The sequence below is a fragment of the Giraffa tippelskirchi genome, chromosome 11 (assembly GCF_054371585.1).
Source record: "Giraffa tippelskirchi isolate mGirTip1 chromosome 11, T2T-mGirTip1v1.2.pri, whole genome shotgun sequence".
Classification (NCBI taxonomy): Eukaryota; Metazoa; Chordata; class Mammalia; order Artiodactyla; family Giraffidae; genus Giraffa; species Giraffa tippelskirchi.
In genome coordinates, this window is record NC_137285.1 from 6,203,456 (window position 1) to 6,227,525 (window position 24,070).

The following is a 24,070-nucleotide window of genomic DNA, read 5'->3' on the forward strand; positions in this document are numbered from 1 at the left end:
GGACAGTGATACATACACTGAATGCTTTCTAGGTGCTGCTGCTTGGGACTTTTGCCCAAGAGTCAGTACTTCGGGGAAGCTTTCTCTGACCTCCCAGACAAGGCTGAACTCCTCCCTGGAGACTCTCAGAGATCCGTGCAACTCCATTCACAGGAGTGATCACAATGGCAATTTCACACTTCTCTGTGTGATTTCTAACTTGACCATTACCACCACTAGCCTACTACCAACAGAGGCAGATACAGTATCTGTTTTTGTCTCCATTATATCTCTCAAATCCTGGCATCAAGCTAGCCCTCAATACACATTTGAGGAAGTCGGGACTAAGTACTTGTCCTAGACTACATTACTGAATCTTCACATGAATGGGTTCTGCTACTATTATACCCATTTACAGATGAGGAAACTGAGGACTGGAGAAGGGACACTCATTCCCTGCCCAAGGTTACATGTAGAGCAAATGATAGATCCTAGATTTGAACTCAGACCTGTTTGACACTGAAGAAGCTCAATCTCTTAAACTGTTTACCCCTGATCCAGAGATAGAAGAAAACAGAGAGGTAACAAGGCTGGAATGAGCAGGTCCTGCCTCCAAAAGCCATCCAAAGTTTCTCGTTTTGCCCAATGGCTTAAAAGGATGCTGACTGGCCCATGAGGTACTTCTCAGCTGGTAGGGCGAGGGGTGTCTCTGCTGCCCCCAACCAAAAGGCAGGCAGGCAGAACAGTACTGACATTGGGTAACATTTCTCCATAACTAGTAGCTAAAGACCTGCTTCCCCTGGTGAGAGGTGTAGCCACAGTGCCAATAGCTCAATCCTCCCACCTCTGACCACCCCATTTTTGGTTTTAGATTTCCCCTGTTGGAAAAGATGACCCTCCCCAGGGCAGACCATCATGCTGATTTTTAAATTCAATCATGCATTTACTGAGTATCCCTGCTTCAGATGCCCCACTGGATGCTGAGCACAGGAGTAAATAAGATACAATTTTTAAAGTCCACAGCTTAGATGGGGAGTTCAAGGAGATGGCCCGGATAACCTTCTGCCAGACCCTTCCACCTCCCAGACCCTGTGTCCCTCTCCCCTCCCCCCAGCACTGCTGAGGTCACTTGACCCTGAACATCCACCCTCTCAGACATGGCCCCCACCAGTGTTTCCACCAGAGCGTCTACTATAATTGGTGAGGAGAAGAGAACTAATTCCCCTTTACCTCATCCTAGATTCTGGGGTTCTTTTTGGCCCAAGGCAGGGGAAAACTACCACAGTCCTGGGACTGAGCACTTAGACTTTAGGCAGTCATGTTAATCATCCTGACAGCTGTAAGGAAATAGCTCATTGCAATATTTTAATTTTTTTTTTTTTTTGGCTGTTTTGGATCATAATTACGGCACATGGGATCTTTCCTTGCGATGTGTGGCCATCTCTCTAATTATGGCACATGGGCTCCAGAACACACAGGCTCTGTCGTTTATGGTGCAAGGGTTCAGTAGTTGTGGTGTGCTGGCTTAGTTACCCCTCGGCCTGTGGGATCTTGGTTCCCAGACCAGAGATAGAACCTGCGACCTCTGAACTGGAAGGCAGATTCTTAACCACTCATTGTAGTTTTGATTTGCATTTCCCTGATGGTTAGTCATGTTGAGCACCTTTTCATGTACCTTTCACAGCATTATTGTGTCCATGGGTAACCAATACACATGTGTATATTATTGTATACTTCAGCAAGCAACTTCACATAAATCATTTCATCCCCATAATTTCATCCATAAAAAGAGATTAATTCCCTTCTCTAGTTCACACAATTAGCAAAGAAAAGGAGCCTTTGTTCTCATATTCATTCCTATGCTTACACAGTACAATAAGCAATTAGCAGGCAACTACTCTGTGCCAAACATTGTTCCAGGAAAAAATAAAAGACATAAATCCCTGCCCTCAGTGAGCTTAAATTCAATATCCTTTTTTTTTTTTTAAACTTCCCAAATTCAATATAATAGTATTTTCTGGTTGTACCGAAAACAAAAACAACCAACCAGCAAATAATTCCAACTCTTAAATAAAAAGTATTTACAGCAGCAACATGGATGGACCTACAGATTGTCAAATTGAGTAATGTCAAAGAAAGACAAATATCATATGATGTCACTTATATGTTGAATCTTAAAAAATGGTACAAATAAACTTACAAAACAGAAATAAAGTCACAGATGTAGAAAACAACCTTATGATTACCAGTGGGGAGGGAGGGATAAATTGAGATTGACAAAGACACATACTAGATATCAAATAAAGACCTACTGCATAGCACAGATACAGTATAGCACAGGGAACTCCACTCAGTACTCTGGTTTAGGCCTATACAGGAAAAGAAACTAAAAAAAGAGTGGATATATGTATACCTAATTCACTTTGCTGTGCACCTGAAACTAACACAACAGTGTAAATCAACTATGCTCCAATTAAAAAAAAAGTACTTGCACTTTAAAAATAGATGAAGTAGGATTTCTTAAAAATACTACTAGAGCTACTAAAAAACTTTGTATTTACAAAATAATTGATAAAAATATTCCTCTGGATTGTGTGAGAAGGTAGCAGAGATTACTGATAGATGAGGGTGTGTGATGTTAATCACACGTAACTTTTTTCTTTCCTGCTCCATCAGAGGCTGGGCCCTCCTTGTTTTCAGTCTCTCCATTTGATGCAGGTAAATCTTTAGTCTCTTGGGTGGCCATTTCCACCTGTTTTCCCTTTGCTTCCTTTTTCCCTTTTGTATCTGAAGATTCATCCTTTCCTGTTGCCCCCTTTGGCTTTGTTTCCACTTTGGCAGGAGTAGGTTTAGTTGACAACCTCCCAGGTCTCCTCTTGGGCTCCTCCTTCCCCACCCCCGATGAGGAGCTGACCTTCCTCTGGGGCACCCTGGCAGCAGGGTGGGCATGTGCTGGGAGCAGGGAGAGGAGTCTGGAAGCTGGTCTGCCTGGCCATGATTGCTCCTTCCCTTGCCAGAGCAGCTGGGACCCCTCATGGGCCCTATTCTTGGTTTTTTTGTTTTATTCTCTTTCCTTTTTGCTGTTCTGATTGAGTGACTTTTACTACCCTTGCCACCCAGATCACCGGTCTGTTTTTTTTTCCTTCTCTGACTTCCTGCTGGTTTCCACTAGTGTATTTTTGGTTTCAGTAAATGAATTAAAAAGTTCTGAATCTTTCTTTTTTATAGTTTCTAGCCCTTTGCTGAAGGAGGCTTGCAAATCGCCTAGGCTTTTGGTGATTCTCTCATCAAATTCATCCAGTTTTCTACTGAGTCTGATGAACATCTTTATGAGTGTTACTCTGAATTCTTTATCTGATAAGTTTCTCATCTCCTCTTCATTCAGTTGTTTTTCTGAGAGATCCTCGTGTATGAAAGATATTCTTTGAAAGATATTCTGTAGTTCCTTCATTTTGCCTAACTCTATGTTTTTCTCTACGTATATCAGCTTCGTCGCCCAGCCTTGAAAGAGTGGCCTTATGTAGGAGGTGTCCTATAGGATCCAATGCTGTAATCTCCCCTGGTCAACAAAGCCAGGTGTCCCGGGGTATCCCCTGTGTGGGCTGTGTGTGCCTCCTGTGATAGATGGACAGCAGTTGTTGCAGCTGTGTTGGTGGGTGAGGCTGGTCCCCAGGCAGACTTGGCTGTGACTGCTGGAGATGACCTTAGTAGGTCAAGCTGGTCCCTGGCCCAAAATGTCTATGGGCCTCGGATGAAACTGCTGTGGGGAGGGGGTGCTGGTGCATAGGCCTGGCCTCTTGAGTTCTCAGAGGAAAGCAGGGGCAGGGCAGGTGGTGTTAGTTAAGCTGATGAAGACTGATAGAAACGGTGCTCACCAGCACCAGGCCAGCTTTAGTTGTAGAAAATCTGTTGTGCTACTCTTCAGGTCAGTTCTCAGAGGCAGCGGTTCTATATGTGGTTGTAGTTTTGGTGTGTCCCTGGGACGAGGTGAGCACAGGATCTGCCTACTCCACCAGCTTGATATGAAACTTTACTCCGTCAGAACCTCTCTCTTAGATGCCAGACCCAGAAAAGCCAGATCAAGAGCGATCCCACAGCCTTTCAATGCCGACCACCTTCAGCTCTCAATATCCTTTTTAACATTCATTCAGTCCATCCGTCAGTCAGTCAGTCATACACTCACTGAATACTTACTGTATCCAGCACTGCGCAGATAAGTCAGGTCTGTTCCTTGCCTTTGAGGGTCTGAGAGTCTCAAGGGGGCAGAAACAACTTAGGTTATTGCCCGTCACATCCACAAGACTTCTAAAGAAAGGAATAACAGAGACATGAACTCCAAGTAAGTCACAAATGTGTGATGAAAATGACACAGGTTTGGTTGAGGGCAGAGGTGGAAGTTAAACCCTTCTTCTCCTGGCCTGGGAGGGATTTTGCATTCACACGATCACCTTTCTGCTAAACTGTTATATTAATTTGGTCAAACAATCGTTTCTGTAATTAAACAGAGGGTGCTGAGGAGAACTTCAACAAAGGTGTCTTATTTTGCTCTATGAGTGGGACTCTGGTGACCTCTCCCCCCATCTGTTTAATGATCAGACAGTGGAAATAGGACCATTAATTGGGTGTTTTAGGTACCGATACAGTTGTCCAAGCAGTCATGGAGCTAAGTGGCCCCAAAGTTGCTGATGAACTGTGGTCCACGGCTTAAAGACACAGGCTTTGTTTTTCTGAGTCTCATTATCTATTTATTATTCAAAGAGGTTTGGAATTGGAAGGGATCCTAATTAGAACAAGCAGCAACTCTCACTTAGAGTAGACAACCTTTCTAGAGTGTTTTGGAGAGATGAGGGCCCTCCAAGCGTCTCATAAAAAAAGAAAGAAATGTCCATCAATACAGTACTTATCACTTCATAAGGAAGTGGAACCAAGAAGCAATGAAATACCCACATAAGGAGTTAAGCTCATCAGATCTCGGACATTAATTAGCTGTTACCCTTCTCTGCTCAGCTAAGGGTATTGAGGGGGCGGCAGGGAGGCTTATGTGCCTCTGTCCAAGGTCCTTAACTCAGACCTTTGCTCTCTCGATCACCCTGCAGTTTCTTTGGCCCCTTGAACACTAGTTAAGAAAGAAAGGAGGGAGGGGGAAGAAAGAGAGAGTAAGAAAGAGAGAGAGACAGCACTGGAGAAAAACGACTGTTTTGACATGGTTTTCAAGTAATTGCAGTTACCAAGAAAGAAAATTGTTTTCCTTCAGAAAGTCAAGAGAGCACTTACTTCCCCTTCACCTCTCTCAACACTGTTTGTGAGTACAAGGCTGTCAGCCCGTGGTTTTGTTATGTGCAAATTCACCTGTTGGGATTTGGCCCTGCACAGGCCTTGGGTTGAAGGGACTGTCCCAGAGTCCCTGCTTCAGTGGCTCAGGAAGGCTGCTTCTGGTCTCATCAACAGGGCTGGGATGATGGTCAACTGCCATACCGCCACCACCCCCTAGGAGTACGAGGGCAAATCAGAGTGCTGAGTGTTCATCTTGGCTCTGCGTTTACACGCTGTGTGACCATGGACAAGCACCCTTCCCTCTCTGGCTCTCAGGTATTACAAGTTCAAAGTGAGGAGATAAGGCTGAATGGACTTGAGGTCATCCAGCCTTCTGCTGACATTCTGAAATTCCTCAACCCAGGAGTGAAAGAAATGACCACATTTCTCACTTAAGGTGGCCAAAAAAGGCATTTTTCCACTATCAGGCAACTACTGGGCCAAGCAACAGAAATGGAAGAATATAAGTCCCTCAGCATAAGAAATATGTCTTTGCCTCCTTTAAGGCAAAATGTTGGCCTACTGGGACCTTCTGTGTTCACTAATTTACTCACTTTCTCCTCACAGCAACTCTAAGAGGTAAACACTGTTGCAATCCCCAATTTACAGATAAGAAAACTAAAGCCCAAGAGATGAAGTGACATCTTCAAGGTCATCTAGAGGAGCTGGTGTTCTAAACCCTAGCTGCTTGAGTCCACATTATTTTCACTAGGCTTCTACGAAAGGGTCACTGTGAACATACATACTGCTTTGATGAGCCCTACTGAGCTCAGGGACAATGTCCAGGCTCCCTCAGCCCCTCTGAACTGGCTCTGTCCTGACCTCCTGGGTAACAAGTTCTCACTAAGACCTCTGCCAACTAGCTTTCCATCCTGGATAAGGTGATGCCAAGTTGCAGTCCCAAGCATAGGGACCGAACGAAAGCTGGTTTTTAATTAGGAGGCCCGTGATTGTTTGTCGTGACTTCGGTAGTAAGCATTGTGAGACCTGGGGAAATCATTACACAAGCAGAGAGGTAACAAGGCTTGCTCAGAACTCGTGCTTGAGGACCTACAGAGGGAGAAGGGGGAGGGGGTCCCATCTCAAAGAGTGTAGTGCTGCTTCCAGACCCGGGGCTAAGACCAACAGGACCGGACTCCAGTCCAGGAGTGAAGCACTGATCTGTTCCCAGCCCCCTCCGCCCAGTGCTCCCAACCAAGAAAAGGAAAGCTACTCTGTCTTCTGCCCAGGTCTGCCCAGCCAGGGAAAGGTCTCTCAGAGCATGAAGTCTCAGAGCTGGAAGGGACTTGAAGACCCAGGTGAAGGCCACCCACTCTCCCCCCTAGCATGTGCCAGCCCCAAACATGACAAAGAATTTTCCTTGATCGAGACAAGGTCTGTGCCCCTGTATTCTCTCTCTAGACGCCCACTGAGCATCACTCAAGTTAAGGTTCTGTGTCAGAGACAGGGCTGGATCCTGGGGACATCCTGGGGAACAGAGACAGTCTTGTCTTCAACGGGGTAGTGACATGTCTCACGTTCCCCAGGTCTGTTCCTTGCCAGATTTAACACATGTAGTTTAGCCACTTGTTTCTTTTAAAACACAGTTCTGGTCACTCATCAACTTACATCTCAGAGCTACAAATCTGATACGTATGTCAGTTCCCGAGAAAAACAACCACGCCCCACCCACCTCATGCATACCCCAGACTCAAACTCACATCCATGCAATTCAACCTTTCAAATGACAAGTTACTGAGTTCCTACCAGGTGCCCAGGGGCCAACTGTGAATTTTAAAAAAGCACGAGTTTTGCTTCCCTGGAGCTTTCAGTCTGCTGAGAATGAGAGGCATTCATCAAACAAGCACAGAATAAACATATTCATACCACTGGTGCCATGTGTGATAGTGGAAATAAACAGCACAGTAAGACACAGTAAGGGTAATACACAGGGGTGGAGACTGACCCAGCTCACAGGCACTGGGGGTGGGGGAGTAGGGGCTTCTAGGATAAAGTGAGCTTTAGATCCAGGCCTGAAGGGTGAGAGGTTGCAGTCACATGACGCTCAGACAGAAGGATGAGCAGAGGGCGGCCTCAAGGTGATCATAGGAATGGTCCATCTGAAGATAGGAAGAGGCTTTGAGGTTGGCATGAGGTGGTTTAGGGTGGAATATCCCAGGATGGGATTGGCAAAGGAACCAGAATCATGAGGGTCCTTGTCTGCCAAGCAAAGGCCTTTGGGATTATTTCCAAGTGCAATGGGAATCCACTGAAAGTCAGAAGCAGGGAATGGTGTGAGCTAATTCACATGTTAGGCCATAGCGGGAAAGAGGCAAGCGTGGAAGAAGAGAAAGACAGGAAGGGGGGGGCTACTGCAGCACATCAGGTCCCCACATAGTCACACACCCTCCCCTTTCACCCTTTTCACACTCACTCACACAGCTTCAAGAGGAGGTGTGCAGAGAGACAGCTGGCTGGTCTGTGTGCAGGCCAGAACATGAATGGGTTGAGTGTAGAGGGAGTTGGAAGACATTGTTTTTTTATTATTTTATTGAAGTACAGTTGACTTACAATGTCATGTTAATTTCTGCTGCACAGCAAAGTGATTCAGTTTTATCTATACCCACACATGCATTCTTTCTCATATTCTTTTATACTATGGTTTATTATAGGATATTGGATAGAGTTCTGTATGCTATATAGTAGGACCTTGTTGTTCATCCATTCTCTATACAGTAGTTTGTATCTGCTAATCTCAAATTCCCAGTCCGACCCTCTCCCACTGCCCCCGCCTTGGTAACCAAAAGGCTACTCTCTGTGAGTCTGTTTCTGTCTCGTAGATAAGTTCATTTGTGTCACATTTTAGTTCCATATACAAGTGATATCACTTGGTATTTGTCTTTCTCTTTCTGACTTACTTCACTTAGTATGATAATCTCCGTGTGCACTAAGTCACTTTAATCGTGTCTGACTCTTTGTGACCCCATGGACCGTAGCCCACCAGGCTCCTCTGTCCATGGGATTTTCCAGGCAAGAATACTGGAGTGGGTTGCCATTTCCTCCTCCAGAGGATCTTCCCGACCCAGGGATCGAACTTGCATTGGCAGGTGGGTTCTTTACCACCAGTGCCACCGGATAATCTCTAGGTCCATCCTTATTGCTGCACATGGCATTATTTCATCCTTTTTTATGACCAAGTAGCATTTCATTGTATGTTGACCACATCTTCTTTACCCGTCCATCTGCTGATGGTCATTTAGGTTGTTTGCATGTCTTGGCTGCTGTGAACACAGGGGCGTGTGTATCTTTTCGAACTATAGTTTTACTCAGATATATGTCCAGTAGTGGGATTTCTGGATCATATGGCAACTCTATTTTCAGTTTTTTGAGGAGCTTCCATACTGTTTTCCATAGTTGGTGCACCAATTTACCTCTCCACCAATAGTGCAGGAGGGTTCCCTTTCCAGAGACCTTATTTCTAATCTCTCTGTTTGGTTCCTGGGCCTCAGCCCCTTCATGTATAAAGTGGAATCTTGAAGAGAAAGAATAACACATATATGGGACCTTAGAAAGTCTCCTCGAATCAGGATCCTCTGTGTGAGGCTTCTATTCCCTATAGAATTGAACATTATAAAACATTAACGAGCTGCCCATCCCTAGAGGTATTCAAACAGAAGCTGAGCAACTACATAGGTGGGAGACTTAAATGGAAAGAATGAGGCTAACAATTATTTATCTCCTACTATCTGCCAGTTACTGGAACAAGTGTTTGCATACCTTCCTTATACTTTTAACAAAAATGTGAGGACAAAATTATTAGCTCTCTTTTACAAATGAGAAAACTAAGGCCTATACAAGCAAAGCAACTCGCCTAAGATCACTCAGCTAGCAATGAGGAAAGCTAACATGGTCTATATGCTAATTGCTTCTCAAGTGTTGTATCATTTAATCTCCCAACAATATTATGAGGACAATAATACGTTGTCCCTATTTCACAGATGAGAAAACTGAGGCCAAAAGAAGTCAGACCCGGTGTCCCACAGGGAGGAAGTAAGGATGTCTTCATTCCATCTCCAGAGCCCCGATTCTGACTCTCAATACCAAATTCCCTTCTAAAACCTCAACTCTCACTTCCAAAGTCAATTCTGCCTGACCCCAGGGTTTATCCTCTATGTCCTGCCCACGCAGTACCTCCTTGGCCCCCTAGGGATCTGTGAACTCCCTTCCTGGATTATTTTCCTAGGCTGCTGTAACAAACTATCACAAATTGGGCAGCTTAGAATCACAGAAATTCACTGTCTCACAGTTCTGAGGCCAGAAGTCCAAAGTCAAGATGTGGGCAGGGCCAGGGTCCCTCTGATGACTTTAGGCTTCTCTCCCAGCTTCTGGCAGTCCCCAGGCTTGTGGCAGCACAACTCCAGTAATCACAGAGTTCTCCCTATGTGTGTCTCCAAACCTCCCCCCTTTATGGGGACGTCAGACACACTGGATTAGGGACCCACCCTACTCCAGTACAACCTCATCTTGACTACTCACATCTGCGGTCGCACTATTTCAGACTAATGTCACCTTTTGAAGTACTGGGGGTTAGGGCTTCAACACAAGGATTGGAGATGGAGACACACAATTCAACCCGTAGCTCCTTCCAATCCCAAGTGTCTCTGCCTATGGGGAAGAGGTGAGTAATGATGCTCTGATGGACCCTGGACCATTACAGACAACAGGTCCCCTCCGTCCGTTCCGTACCACCCACCAGCCTCACCCGTCTATCCCAGATAGATGCCCAAGGCTCTGCTTTGGGTCCTTGTGTCATCCTGTGTTAGTGACAGCCTGGGGCTTGGCTCCCTTCACGGTGGAGCGGCCAGGAAGCAGAGAGAAGCTCTCATTCCTTCCAGGGGAGGCGGGTGAGTATTTCATACGGCACAGGAGAGCCATCTCCTGCAAATGCAACATGACACCTCATAATGCGGCAATATCAGTACAAATCCGGCCTCGCGGCAGCCCGGAGCCTCCTGGTAATTCCTCACATATTGTGCTCCTGTTACTGTAAATACGATCACCAAGCTCAGGCCAGCTGATCAGAAGGGATCGCTCCCATTCCTGCAGCTGAGAAGACCGAGACCTGCAGAAGGTAACAGGCCCTCAATCACGCAGTTGGTTAATGGTGCCCAGCTGGGCAAGAGCCAAAGAAGCAGAGAAGGAACAAGGAAGGTTGGTCCCTGATGCCACATCTGCAAAGAGGTGGGAGAAGGACAGAGGGGGCTTAATGTGCTAAGCCCTGAGGGGGTTGGGTGAGGGAGGGGCGAGGAACAGACGTGGTTGGACAGAAAAAGAGCTAAGTACCAGGGTACAAGCAAGAAAGAAATGGAGCCCAAGGAGGCTACTGGAGTTGGATAGACTTGGACAAGAAGTGAGTGGGGTGGTGGGGGAGGGAGGAATCCAAAGTCAGGCATCTGGGGGTGGGACCCTGGGTCTTGACAGCTACCAAGCCAGAGGGAGGTTGTTCCATGCTTCCTCCCGACTGGCCCACCAGGAGGAGGGCCAGCCAATGCCTGGGCATGTAAGGAGCATCCAATCCCTAAGATAAAAACCAAGCTTCAGGGCAGTCTCCTCTTTTGGCAGAAAATCTGTGGCACTTAAGGGATCAAGACTGGATCCTAGAGATGGGGAGTAGGAAAGAGTGTTGGCTATCTTCCTTCCAGCCTCCATCTCAATCCCATTCCCCATTCCCTGCTCTGCTCTGAGACCCAGGAGGAGGCTGACCCATGCGAATCACGTCACCTCATCGTCTAACTTGGGGTGAGATAATGAAGCCAATGGTGGGAGGTGGGGGGAAAGCAGCCTGTGCCAGATACCATAAAGCCAGTGGAAATCTCACTACAAAGAGGAGAGGGACTTCCTGAAGATGGAGACATCACAGAGGGAAGAGAGGCTAATAGATGAAGGCCTATGTGCTCTATCCAGGCACCTGGATTCAGCCTTGCCTGAAAGCCTGCTTCGAAAGCTTTCAATTTGATGATCCAACAAATTTCTTTCTTCCCTTAAGCTAACCTCTGCATTCAAAAAGAACTCCAATGGTACTTAAACTTCTGATCTTTTTCATATTTTATATTAACATTCCATAAATGATATACGTAAACGAACAGAACAAAGAGTCCTGACGGGCTCGGGTGATCTTGCGGTATTATAAAATGAGCAGTTCACTTGGGATTGGTCTGTCCAGTGTTTTAATCATAGCTCTGCATAACCTTGAACAAAAGACAACAATCTCCGAGTCTATTCTCTCACACCCACAGACTCCCAGAGAAGAATTAAATAAAATAACACCTATAAAAGCATCTAGATTATACTAGACGTGCCCAATAAATGAGTTTACCGCAAACTCTCACCCCTTTCTCCTAGGACCCTAACAAGAAAAAGTGTGGACCCCAGCACTGATGAGTTTGTATATTTCATGAGACAACCCCATACACTGTCTTATACTGCCATGCTCTCTCCACCGCTTGGAATGTTAGTGAAAAGCTACCATCTTGTGTGATTTCTGTGCAAATGGCATGACATTGCTGGGTCTCAGTTTTCTCAAGTATGTTGCTTACCAACTGTTGTGAAAATGAAATGTGTATAGTGTTAGAACAGGGTCTGGTACATAATACATGCTCAATAAATGCTGATTATTTTATTGGTGGAGGTGGTGGTTTTACTAATAAGTATTGTTACTGTCTCTGAGCACCTGCTCTGGTTTTGTGTATACACTATCATCTAGACCTTAATAACACAACCCTGTGAGGTTGGTAATGATGTCCCAACTGCACAGATAGGCTACAGCTCAAAGAAACTGAATTACTTACCTGAGTGTTGGAGCTGGGATTTGAATATTTGTGCCCTAACCCAAGCACAGTGTATTTAAGGACTACAGGCATCGCCTTCCCAGAGTCCCCACTCATGTTTCACATTCAGCCAGCCACAATCTCTGAACTTAGAAAGGCATCTTTCTGGCACTCGGCAGGTGCAAGCCCTCCAGAGAAGTTTCCCAAGTCTGCTCCTCCAGCCATCATCTCCCTCTGCAAACACATTTTATGTTCATGTGAAATCCGCTAACTGGTATGGTGTCTGCTCTAATTATAGGCTCTCCAGCCTGTGCCAAGAGGAAGCTGGTTAGTGTACACTTGAGTAGATTTCAAATCGGATTTTGTGAATCCCTGGCATGAGGGAAGGAGGCCAAGTTCTCCTCCGGAAGAAAATAACGGGAAATGCTGGCCCATGTGAGCGTCCCCGGCTCCTCGCCTGCTGGAGCAGGTGATGCCTTTGCTTCCCGGGTTACAGAGTCCTCTTTCCAGCTTCTTTTTCTCTGTTTCTAGCCTTTTTCAGGAGCTGGGAAGCTGGGGGAAGGAATGGGAGAGGCAACTCGAGATGCTGAAATGGAGGAAGAACAGCAAAGGGAAAACAATGCCTTGTAATCAGAGGAAACTGAATTCTGAACACAGCTCTGCCTCATTTCAGCTTTCACTGCCTTTCTGAGTCTCAAGCTCCTTATCTATCAAACAGTACTTTCTCTATAACGATCCAAGGATGTGTGTTGTTGTGTTTATTCAATATTTACAGTGTGACCTATGTCATACTGCATTGCACCCATTACAGTTATGAATAAGATGCTTTCCTGGGAGCTTTGGAACTCCTGATCCAGCCTGAAGCAAGCCATTTGACACTAATCACACACTGTGATGAGAGAAGGACAAGGCTCTACAGGAAGGAGGGGCACTTGACCCAGAACTGGTGCATCCCGGAAGACTTCCTGGAGGAGGCGCATCTAGGATACAACCTCAAGGATGACTCGAATTAAAGGAGGACAGGACAGAATGCTCTCCTTCATGTGGGCCAAGAGAAAAAAAAAATAACACATTCCAGAAACATCATTTAGAATAGCCAAATATCAGGGGCAGGGGCGTAGACAGGAATGGCCAAAATAAAGAAACTTTTTCTAAAAATCATGGAATTCAACAGAGCCAATCAAAACAACATTGACAAAGAGCACTTTCTTTTTTTCTCTAGTCTCTATTTTCAACTGTCTTAATTATATTTGCAAGTCCTATAATACATTTTTAGCATAAGTTTATTTTGTATTGAAGTATAGCTGCTGCACAGTATTATATGTTACAGATGTATAATATAGTGAGTCACAATTTTTAGAGACTATACTCCATTTACAGTTATTATAAAACTTTGGTTATATTCCCCATGCTGTACAATATATCCTTGTAGCTTATTTTATACTTAATAGTTTGTACCAGTTACTTCCCTGCCCCTATGTTGCTCCTTACCCTTTCCCTCTCTCCACTGCTGTTAGTTTGTTCTCTATATCCATGAGTCTGCTTTTTTGTTTATTACTAGTTTGCTTTATACATGTAAGTGATACTGTATAGTATTTGTCTTTCTCTGTCTTTGTTACTTCACTCAGTATGATAATCTCTAGGTCACCCATGTTGCTACAAATGGCAATGTTTCATTCTTTTTTATGGCTGAGTAGTATTCCATCTACTGATGAATCCATAGGTTGCTTCATACCTTGGCAATTGCAAATAATGCTGCTATGAACATAGAGGTGCATGTATCTTTTTGTATCGTGGGGTTTGTTTTAACATATACCTTTTTTTTTTCCAGATACATGCCACATTTCTCCTTCACAAATGTTCTAAAGAGGGGCAGATGGGCCTTGATGAAAACAACGGGAAAAAACATGACTTCTCTGCAGCATTATTGGCACCATTATTCTGTTGAGAGCAACTGCACTTATCACCGGTTTGGGAATTTCAGAAACATCTTCAAAGCCACACCCAGAACGTCTTACCAAATGTCCAGACTTTCCTTGATCCAGTCAAGTTGACACATAAAATTAACCATCCAAGCGTTTATAAGAGAGATCAGCCGTGGTGACCGGGTAGAAAAATTTTTTGAACACACCAAGCCCCTCTCATGAACACACCAAAATCACAACTGTGCACAACCACCATAGGTGAAAAAGGCTGGAACTCTCCAGAAAAGACGTACAACTAAAGAAGGAACCACAGTGAGACGGGCAAGAGGGGTGGACCAGTGACACAGCCAAACCCCACACCCCAGGAGGGTGACCCACACGCCGGAGGGCAGTCACACTGCAGCTTCTCCCACAGGAGTGAGGGGTCTGGGTCCCTCCTCGGGGTCCCCAGGCAGGGGGTCCTGTACCAGGAAGATGAGCCCCCAGAGCATCTGGCTTTGAAGGTTAGCAGGCCATTATTTCTGGAGCCTCTGGGGGCCGGGGGATATAGAGGCTTTACTCTTAAAGGCGTACAGACAACCTCACACTCTGGGGCACAGGGCACAAGTGCCTGGGCCACACCTAACTGCTGCTCTTGGAGGGTCTCTGGGTGAGGCCGGGAGACGGGCCATATGACAGAAGCCATATTTGAGAGCTCCTTCCACTGAAGGAGGCCGAAGCGGCCTCCAGCTCCTTAGGGCCAAAGACCTGGCCTGGCCCTGCCAGTGCTGCCACACTTCAGGCCAAACAGTTTAACTGGGCGGGACGCAGTTTCACTCACCTGCTGTCGAGCGAGCTGTCAGTCAAGTGGGCCTGAACCCACAGCTGCCTCTAACAAGAGCCTGTCAGCTCACAATCCCAGAAACCCCTGCGCCCAGACCCAACTCCCCCACGGTCCTAGAATCCACTGCGCACAGGGCCCAGCTCCGCCACAGTCCCAGAATCCCCTGCGCCCAGGGCCCAGCTCCGCCACAGTCCCAGAATCCCCTGCGCCCAGGGCCCAGCTCCGCCACAGTCCCAGAATTTCCTGAGACCAGGACTCGGCTCCCCAGCGGTTCTAGAATCCCCTGCGCCCAGGGCCCATCTCCACCATGTTCCCAGAATCCCCTGCGCCCAGGGCCCATCTCCACCATGTTCCCAGAATCCCCTGTGCCCAGGGCCCAGCTCCGCCACAGTCCCAGAATCCCCTGCGCCCAGGGCCCAGCTCCGCCACAGTCCCAGAATCCCCTGAGCCCAGCCCCGCCCCTGAGGAGCCTCTGAACCAGCCCCACCCACCTGGGGCGGACACCAGACACGGAAAAGCCAGGATTCGCTTTCTTACAGACCCAGTCTGCTCCTGGCAAGCCAGACCCTACCCTGGGAATAGCTTGGCCCCAGCCCTGCCCGCTAGTAGGCCAACACAACTTTCAGGACACCACAGACTCTGTACCCGAATGTGTCGGGAACCTCAGCCCCACACACTCAGCCGACAATCTGACACCAGGTCTGGGACCCCTGGTCCTTGCAGCCAGACTCCCAAGACCAGCTCTGCCTGGCAGTAGTGTGGCAGCAACCCCAGGACCCTACTTCACCTACCAGTGGGCGGGCAATAGCCTCAGAGTCTTCTGGACCCTGACTCAGCCCAGCAGTGAGCCGGCACTAGCGCCAGGGTCCCCTAAGGTTCTGTAGTCAGGCACCTCGTGACTCAGGTTTGCCAACCAGTTGCTGGCAGCCTCCACACAGGAAAAGCCTGGCAACCAGCTGGATCGGGGGCCTGTCAAGCCTACCAGACTGCCCATATAGCCAGCCCACCACCACAGAAGGACCCACGCAGCCCTCATAGGGGAGCCCCTAGAGCATACAGCTCACGGGTAACGAGAGGGGAATGTGCTGCTGGGACCCACAGGACGTCCCCATAGTGAACGTCTGTCCTACTCAGACCACCTCTCCCTCATTCTGTTCTTGGCCCCTCAGTCCTTGCAATTCACCTGTTTCTCAGTCACCCTGGCTTCAATAACCTGCTCACCAGAAAACCCCTGAACAGCCATTGCTGAATGTGCCAGATTACACGGTAGGCATTTTGCATTCATGACACCTTGTTTAAGCCTCACAGGAACCCTTCACGTGAGAATAAGGGGCCAAGAAAGGGCTCTGTAGACTTAACAGGATGAGAACTGTTTAATTATAGCTGAATTGAGCATTAATTATTGTCAGACATTCTGATGAGTACTTTACATACACTATTTCATTTAACCTAAATATTAACCCTACAAGGTATTGTTGTCATCCCTATTTTACATGTGGGAAAATTGAGGTCCAGAGAGGTGAAATCATATGCCAAATGAGTGTAACAGTGGGGACCGGTGACTGCTCTTGGACATAAATCCAATTAAAAACAAAAAGCCCTTACTTAATCTAAGGAAAGGAACTTACAGGCTCAGGTAGCAGAAAAATGTAAAGGAACAGTATCAGGCATGGCTGGATCCAGGCACTTAGGTATCTGTCTCCATCTCTTGGTATACTTTGTTCTATGATAGGTTTACTCCCAGAAAGTTCTCCTTCATTGAGGTAAGATGACCAAAAGCAGCTCTAGGTGTACCCCAAAGCAACTCAGCAGCCACCATCGAAATGCAAATCTCATTGGACCAAACCTGGGGTCACATGACCATCTAACCTGCTCTCTGTGGTCAAAAGGGTTGGAGGGTACTACTGTCCAGGCCAGGGTTGCCTGCCCACTCGAGACTGGGAGGGGTATAAGGGGTAGGAGAGGAGCCTTCTCACAAAGGAAGACCAAGAATCTGTTATTAAAACCCACGGAGCAGAGCAAGACAGCCGAGCGGCAGTGACCGCCATGCAGGGATGTGACCCAGAGCTGCCTCGCTCACAGCCTGCGTGTTAACCGGTATGCACCAGCCCCTCTGTTTTGATTGCCTCTTTCTAATTCCCTGGCCCTGGGCTGACCCCTCTCAGAGTCCCCTCCTTCAGCCCTCGGCGCTGAGCGCTGGTACTTAACGGTCATGCCAAGCGGGTGATGGATGGCAGCTGCCCAGAAAGCTCTTCAAAGGGGACAGGCAGCTGCTGGCTTTGAAATGACTCTTCTGTAGGGACGAAACCCAAATGCAATCACAACACCGTGGGGCCGCCTCAGCTTTTTGTGGATTCTCCCCCTTTGGGCCCCTTGCCTCTGTTTCCAGTTTACACCCCAGCAAAGTAAAACATCCCAGGCTGCTCTGAGGCAGAAAAATCTTATCAGAAATGGAAGCATGTGACCATCCTAGCAGCCAAATAATTGTTCCTTTGTGTTCTCAGAACATCAGCCCTGGAAGATACCCCAGGTGGTTCTCTATCCCACCTTCCCATCAAGCAGAGGAGGTTCAGAGGGGGTGAGACCTTATCCAAAGGTTGCAGAGCTAGGACACGTGAAAGAGAACTGATACTTAACTGTGCACCTACTATGTGCTGAGCTCACGCTGGGGGCTTTAGCCAAGTTTTAGCTGCTTGTTCAAACCTCAGGGCAAAACTTTAGGGATGTATCCTCAGTGTGTAAGATAGGGAAGCCTGAATTCCACACCAAGGCCCTGCTGTACAGGGCATCCATGGTCCAATCTTGTCTGGGATTTGGTTTCTCCATTTAGAAAACAGGATTGATGACCTCAAAGGTGATTCCACATCAACATTCCAGATTGTGTGGTAAAGGCCATCCTGGGGGTAAGGGGGCCCCTCTGGGCAACTTTTTAGCCACAAGAGGGAGAGGCCACAGACTCTTCTGTGAGCAGCTGTGACATTGAAGCAGGACCGCCTAGACTAGGAGGATGAAGTCCTAAGTCATAGACCACACCCTTCCTGATCCAACACCCGCCAGTCCCTCCTCCCTCCAACCTTCGGCCTCACCACTCACACTCCAGCACCCGCTGCTCTGAAACACATGAACTTCCAGGAGCCACCCCGCTGTCCCTCCCCTCCAGGACTCCGCCATGCTGTGGCCTCCCTGGCTAACTCCTACTCACACTTCTGTTCCTACTAGAACACCACCCCGTCTTCCCTTACTACACCCCCAGATTAATTTAGGAGCTTCCCCAAAGTATCTCAGGTCCCTCTGCTCCCCATCAGAGTGCTTTTTATTAGGTTGCAATCTGCCACTTGTCTCTCTCCCCTCCTGGCTCATAAAATCAAGAACAGGACTGACTCTCGTCACAGCCGTATCCCTGACACCCAGGATGGAACTGGCCCAACAAGAGGTAAAGAGGGAACCCTAACTAAATTCAAGCAGTCATGGGGATCCCCAAGTCCTGGGAAGACTATGCCCCAGAAGACGCCTCTGAGCACCAAACAGAAGAGATTTTTTTCCCCTATTTACCAGGAGGACTTCTGTCCCCACCTGCATGGCTTATCGGCAGTAACAGCAGTAGTGCCCGTTTGCAGTGATTGTATTTCTGGCTGTGAGACCTGAGAGGGGGACTTGTCACCTTGCTCCTGAACTGCACTGCAAGCCTCCCAATACCTAGAGGCCAGGAGTCCATCATATTCTCCTCACAGCAGCCGGGGGCATCCTTACAAAAGGCAGATCAGATCACGGCCGTCCTGGAAGCACAACCTTCTGAGCCTTTCCCGTCTCACTAAAAGCCCAAATCCTTAGAATTCCCTGTGAGGCTGTAGCAGGCTGGATTTCAGGAAAAGGCACAAAAGGCCACCTCGGACCCCAGCCAGAATGGCCTTTTATCACGCAGTCCAGAACGCTGAGATGGAAGAATCTTTGGGGCCATCAATGCCATTTTCTAAAAGGAGAAACTGAGATGGGGTTAGACATCATGCACCCTTGGATCAGTGCAGTCAGAAGGGAGGTGGGGAGGACTGGGCAGGGGGAGGACTCGGGCCAAAAGGTGGGTCCAGGAGAGCCCCATAGCCAGAACGGCCCGTCAGAGTTAGCCCACACTGGGGGGGAAATGACCAGGCCCCTACACCTGCCGTCGTCACTTACTGGATGTGGACAGCAAGGTAGGGCAAGGTGGCCCTCCGGGGCTGGCCCGTCCCTGGGGTTGGCAGCTGAAGGCCAGAGGCCAGTGACACTGCAAGGCCTTCCCCCAAGGAGAGTCCTAACAAAGCCCCACCCAACCTAGCCCCCATCACCTCTCTTACCTCACCTCTCCTCCCCTGCCTTTGGCCAGCCTGACCCCCTCCTTCCTCAGACCCACCCTCGCCTTCCCACCTCAGGGCCTCTGCTCTTGCTGACCTGCCTGCCTAGAGTGCTTTTCCACCAGTTATGTCCATGCCTAGTCCCCTCACTCTGTGCAAAGGTCACCTTATTAGAGCATCCTTCCTGAGGCCCCCCCTCAATAAAAGAGCAGCTCCCTACTTCGCCCTGCCCTTCTCCACTGCCGCTCTCTGACTCACTGCGTTGTTGTTATGTAGTGGCTAAGTCGTGTCCAGCTCTTTGTGGGGCCCATGGATTGTAGCCCTCCAGGCTCCTCTGGCCATGGGATTTCCTAGGCAAGAAGACTGGAATGGGGTGCCATGCCTGCCTCCAAGGGATCTTCCCAACCCAGGGATCGAACCCTTGCGTCCTGAGTCTCCTGCTTGGCAGGTGGATTCTTTCCCACTGAGCCACCTGGATAATCCTCGTTTATTTGTTATTGTCCGTCTGCTTCCTCTCAGACCGAGGCCCAGGGGACTTGTCTGGTGCAGTGCACACAAGCAGCACCAAGCTGAGAACCCAGCGCATCGCAGGAACTCAGTAAATACTTGGGGGCTGAATCAATAAGCCTCCAGTCCTTCACTTGCAGCAGAAGAGATCCTGGCTTTGAGCTGTTTAGAGCAGCCCCCCTGGACTGGCCCTCCACAGGACACCAGGCTTCAGCGTGATAGCGCACCCAGGATGTCGGTGCCATAACTGTTTAATTCCCCTTTGCCCCACTGTACAGAGGAGGCAGCCATGCGCCAGAAGCCACACGCCCAAGGTCCCACACCAGGGAACAGTTGAGCCATTGCAGAAAGCGAGGACTGTCTGACATTGTGTGGGTGGTGGGGGTGGAGGGTGGGGGTGTTCTGGGTGCAGCTGCTCCTCAGCTCAGGGGTCCTGCCGCCCCTTGGCTATTTCAGTTATTTCTGCTCAAGTCTGCCATTGCTCTCTGAGTACAATGGTGTTTATTAACTTCCCACAGAGCTCATTAGGGAGCAGCCACCTTATCACCAACCACCTGCATTCGGAGCTGGGCAGGAGCTGGGCGGGATCACTCGCAGCTTATAAATAGCCCCAGTCTCCACCCCAAGGGCAGTCATAGACTCAGAGGCCACCAGCTTCACCCAGAAGTTCAAGTCCGAGGGCAAAGAGCTGGCCCCTCCTCTGTCCCCAGCCCTCGCCAGAGTGGCAAAGAGCTTGCCCCTCCTCTGTCCCCAGCCCTCGCCACCACTCTGGGACCGGGAGTCAAGCAGAAATCCATCTGAGTCTCCCACTCTCTCTGTCCCGTCTGCCATACCTGCGCCAGACACACATTCATCTTGACACTGTGACAAGTTCACTGCCACGTGGCTGTCATCCTCAGCGCAGCCCAAGAGAGCTGTCGTTGGAACTTCCCGTGAAGACGTGGCAAACCTCAGGCAGACATGAGCTTTGCCGTGGATTCACTCTGTGCTCCTGGGCCAGCTGGCTAATCTTTCCGAGCCTCATCTCTCCCATCTCTGTAATGGACATAATCACGCCCCCTATGAATGCTTGTGTGCAATTTACATGTAATAACAAATGCTTAGAATCACAAGCTCAATCGTTCGGTCCTGGCTTCTCCACTATGCACAGTCAGCTGAGTGTTTAGGGATCACAACATTTTAGGGGTTCATAAAAAGGTTTTATTTTCTTTTAAAACCAAAAGCCAAGTTGTAACATAATCCAGGGGGGATAATATTCCTTCTTGTACCAAAGCAGTCATAAAATATAATTTTAATTATTTTTTTAATGGAGGAAGAGGCCCATAAAGGCAGAAGTGCATAGAGCTCAGGAATTCTGTGATACAGTCCAGGAACACCACAATGTAGCCCTGCAGCCATATTTGTTTGGGGAGTTGGAGGCACAGACCGGGACCCAGAGACAAACTAATCAAGGTACTTGATTAGTTTGACCTGTACTTGACCAGCATGACTTGAATTTTGGTAACTTGATGAGCCACAAGGCTTGACAAACAATCAGCTTACAGTCAAGCTTTTTTCTAACAAAACCCATTCCTTTATTCTTGCTGCAAATATTTGTGGAGTTCCTATTCTAAGGGCTTCCCAGGTGGCCCTAGTGGTAAAGAATCCACCCACCAATGCAGGAGATTCAGGTTCTATCCCTGGGTTGGGAAGATCCCCTGGAGGAGGGCATGGCAACCCACTCCAGTATTCTTGCCTGGAGAATCCCATGGACAGAGGAGTCCTATGGGCTGCAGTCCATGGGGTCAAAAAGAGTTGGACACAACTGAGCGACTTAGCATGCACATACTCCGAGCTAGGCTAGGTCTGGGTTCGAGTATTGGTGTGAGTACCAGCTGGTTATGTGAACTTGGGAAAGTGACTTTACATCCATGTGCCACTGATAAAATTGGAGTGACTGGGTGTCAGAATTCAGACAATGAATCCAGTGAAAGTTTTTAGAAGATAGCCCAGTGTATAATGATCACTCCAAAATATTAGCCCAAGGTAAGCGTTGCAGACATGGTCCCCACCCCAAGGGAGCCTGCAAAACACAGTCCATGAACAAGCATGTTAATAAAGGTTTTGGCCTTGGTGGTCATCAGTGCTATGAAAGAAATAAGAGAGTGGTGTTAGAGCAACCCCCCTTGATGACGTTCAGTCAAAGGCCACATCCAGCCCAGGGAGGCCAGGTGGACAAACACCCAACCCTCCTCTCCTCCCGCCCCATGATCTTCTGCTGGGCTCCTCACTGGCCGAACCCAGCCAGGGCCAGGTGTGGCAATCTGTGGATATGTCCAATCAGGTCAGGTTCCTGGGCTCAGGGCAGGATGGTGAAGGATGGAGCTCAGTCTGGAGGGTCAAGCAGGATACCTCCCACATAGATCCCCGCCCCTCTGCAAGGCTGAAATCATTCATTAGCTCCTCTTTGCCCACAAGTTCCCAAGGATGCCACCACGGCCCCTCAGTCCCTACACCTGCCTCCACTCTCATCTCACCCTGAAGTTTGGGGAACTTCTCATGGCTCCCCCAAAGCATAAGGTCACTTCACATCTCTAGACCTTTACCCCCGCTGTTGCCACCTCCTAGAATGTCTTCCCCATACCCACACCTGGGCAAAGCCCAACAGGGCAGTGGGACAGTGCGGAGCCTGGAAACCTGGCTTCCAGTTCTGTTTCTGCCACTTTTTAGCTGCATGACCTAGGGGAAGCCAGTTCATCCAGTGGAACCTCAGCGTCTCACCTATAGCATGCGAAGGATACTAGTCCACATTGTGAAGTTACTATGAGAACCAAACGAAATAAGGCTTACAAAGGGCTTGGCAGGAGGTCACTCAGTGAGTCATATTAGAGGCAATTTTTTTAAATGTATTTATTTGGCTGTGTCCAGTCTAAGTTGTGGCACAGGGGACCCTTTTAGTTGAGGCACGTGAACTCTTAGTTGTGGCATGTGGGATCTAGTTCCCTGACTAGGAATCAAACCTAGGCCCCCTGCAGTGGGAGTGCAGAGTCTTAGCCAATGGACCACCAGGGAAGTCCCCAGAGGCAATTTTTAAGAAGTACATCGTTTACGAATCCATTCCTGACCATCAGTCCCTCGAGTATCAGGGCCCTACTGTTCTGTGAGCATCAGTGGACCTTTCGTGGACAGCTTGGGGCCCCTGGAATGCTTCCCTCTGCATCTCCATCCATGCCCTGTGAGCTCCGAGAGAGAAGGACCTGAGAGTATTCTATCTGTGTCCTCAGCATCCAATACATGGCAGACACTCTGTGAATACGGAATGAATGAATGAATGAATGAACAAGTGTTCAAACCAGTGCACCAATCTGCCTGCTCCTCCACCTGAATAAAGCTTGAACTACTTCAGCCCCCGCCTGGACTACTAAACAGGGCACGGGGTGACCTCTCGAGGAAGCCCAGGCCCAAGGTCATGGCAGGGGGAAGGGTACTCAGGGAAGTACCCAGGCTGGGAGGAGGTGGCAGGCCCCAGCTCATTGGAAATGCAGAGAGAATCCCAGCGCGGCCGCCTTCTCTGGCAGGGAGCGCGCGGGAAAAGACAAGAAAAATGAAGCCGCCACAATCTCATTTTCTGAGGCCTGCAAGTCAGCCAGGAAATAGCTATTATTCCATCGCACTGTCGGTATTAAGTTATTTCCTTCACTAAATACGGGAATGTTCATGAATATCTATTGAGTCCCAGGTACAGACACCTCCTGGCTCTGTGGCTCAGTCACTCTGCCTTTACATTCCTCCAACAACACCCCTCAATCTTGCTCTGAAGTGAAAGACAATAGTATTTTAAATTGGTTAATAAATCTCGGAATTGATGCTCCTCGAAGGCCCGGGAACTTCGTCTCTATTACTTGAATAAAAGGGATCACATTTTAACCACTGCTGGGCTAGGAATTCGGGAGAGCGGCCTGAGCCAGCCTCTCCTTCTTCATGCTGGGGAGAGGAGGGTCGGAGGCTTCAGGACCCTGGGTCCAGTGGAACCCTTTGGACAGCCAGGAAATTCTCACTTTTCTGGTCAATTCAGGCCAGCAGGACATCTTGGACCACTTTGGTTTTGATGGCTTTGTGTTCGGCCAGTTCCCCTGGATTCAAATAAAAGAGACTTAAAAGCAGAGCTCCAGAGAGAAGATGGGTATCTGACATCCTTTAAAAAGGATGGGGACTTCCCTGGCTGTCCAGTGGTTAAGACTCTGCGCTTCCAATACAGGGGCTGTGGGTTCAATCCCTGGTCGGGGAACTAAGATCTAGCATGCTGCATGGTGTAGCCAAAGTAAAAAAAAAAAAAAAATTAAAAATAAAAACCACCTGGATGCAGATAAGGAAGGTGGGGAAGGAAAGCATAAATAATACTCTTTGGAA

The 24,070-nt window shown here is 48.3% G+C and overlaps 1 protein-coding gene and 1 long non-coding RNA gene across 22 annotated transcripts in view; one reads left to right on the forward strand and one right to left on the reverse strand.

Moving 5' to 3' along the window:
• Positions 1–14,938, reverse strand: part of LOC145525154 (uncharacterized) — a 371,065-nt gene extending 356,127 nt beyond the window's left edge. For 19 of the 21 annotated variants that reach the window (XR_014068052.1, XR_014068040.1, XR_014068048.1 and 16 more), the window contains exon 1: positions 14,844–14,938. The gene's annotated coding sequence lies outside the window, so the exon portion shown is untranslated. Of the gene's footprint in view, positions 1–3,053; positions 4,285–5,328; positions 5,467–14,843 lie in introns of those variants that run through there. The other 2 variants (XR_014068057.1, XR_014068056.1) reach the window with 2 other exon arrangements.
• A 2,769-nt stretch (positions 14,939–17,707) lies between these two features.
• On the forward strand, positions 17,708–19,393 carry LOC145525155 (uncharacterized). Its single transcript, XR_014068058.1, has 2 exons — positions 17,708–18,279; positions 18,402–19,393. It is a non-coding gene; the product is annotated as an uncharacterized LOC145525155 (long non-coding RNA).
• The last annotated feature ends 4,677 nt before the right edge of the window (positions 19,394–24,070 follow it).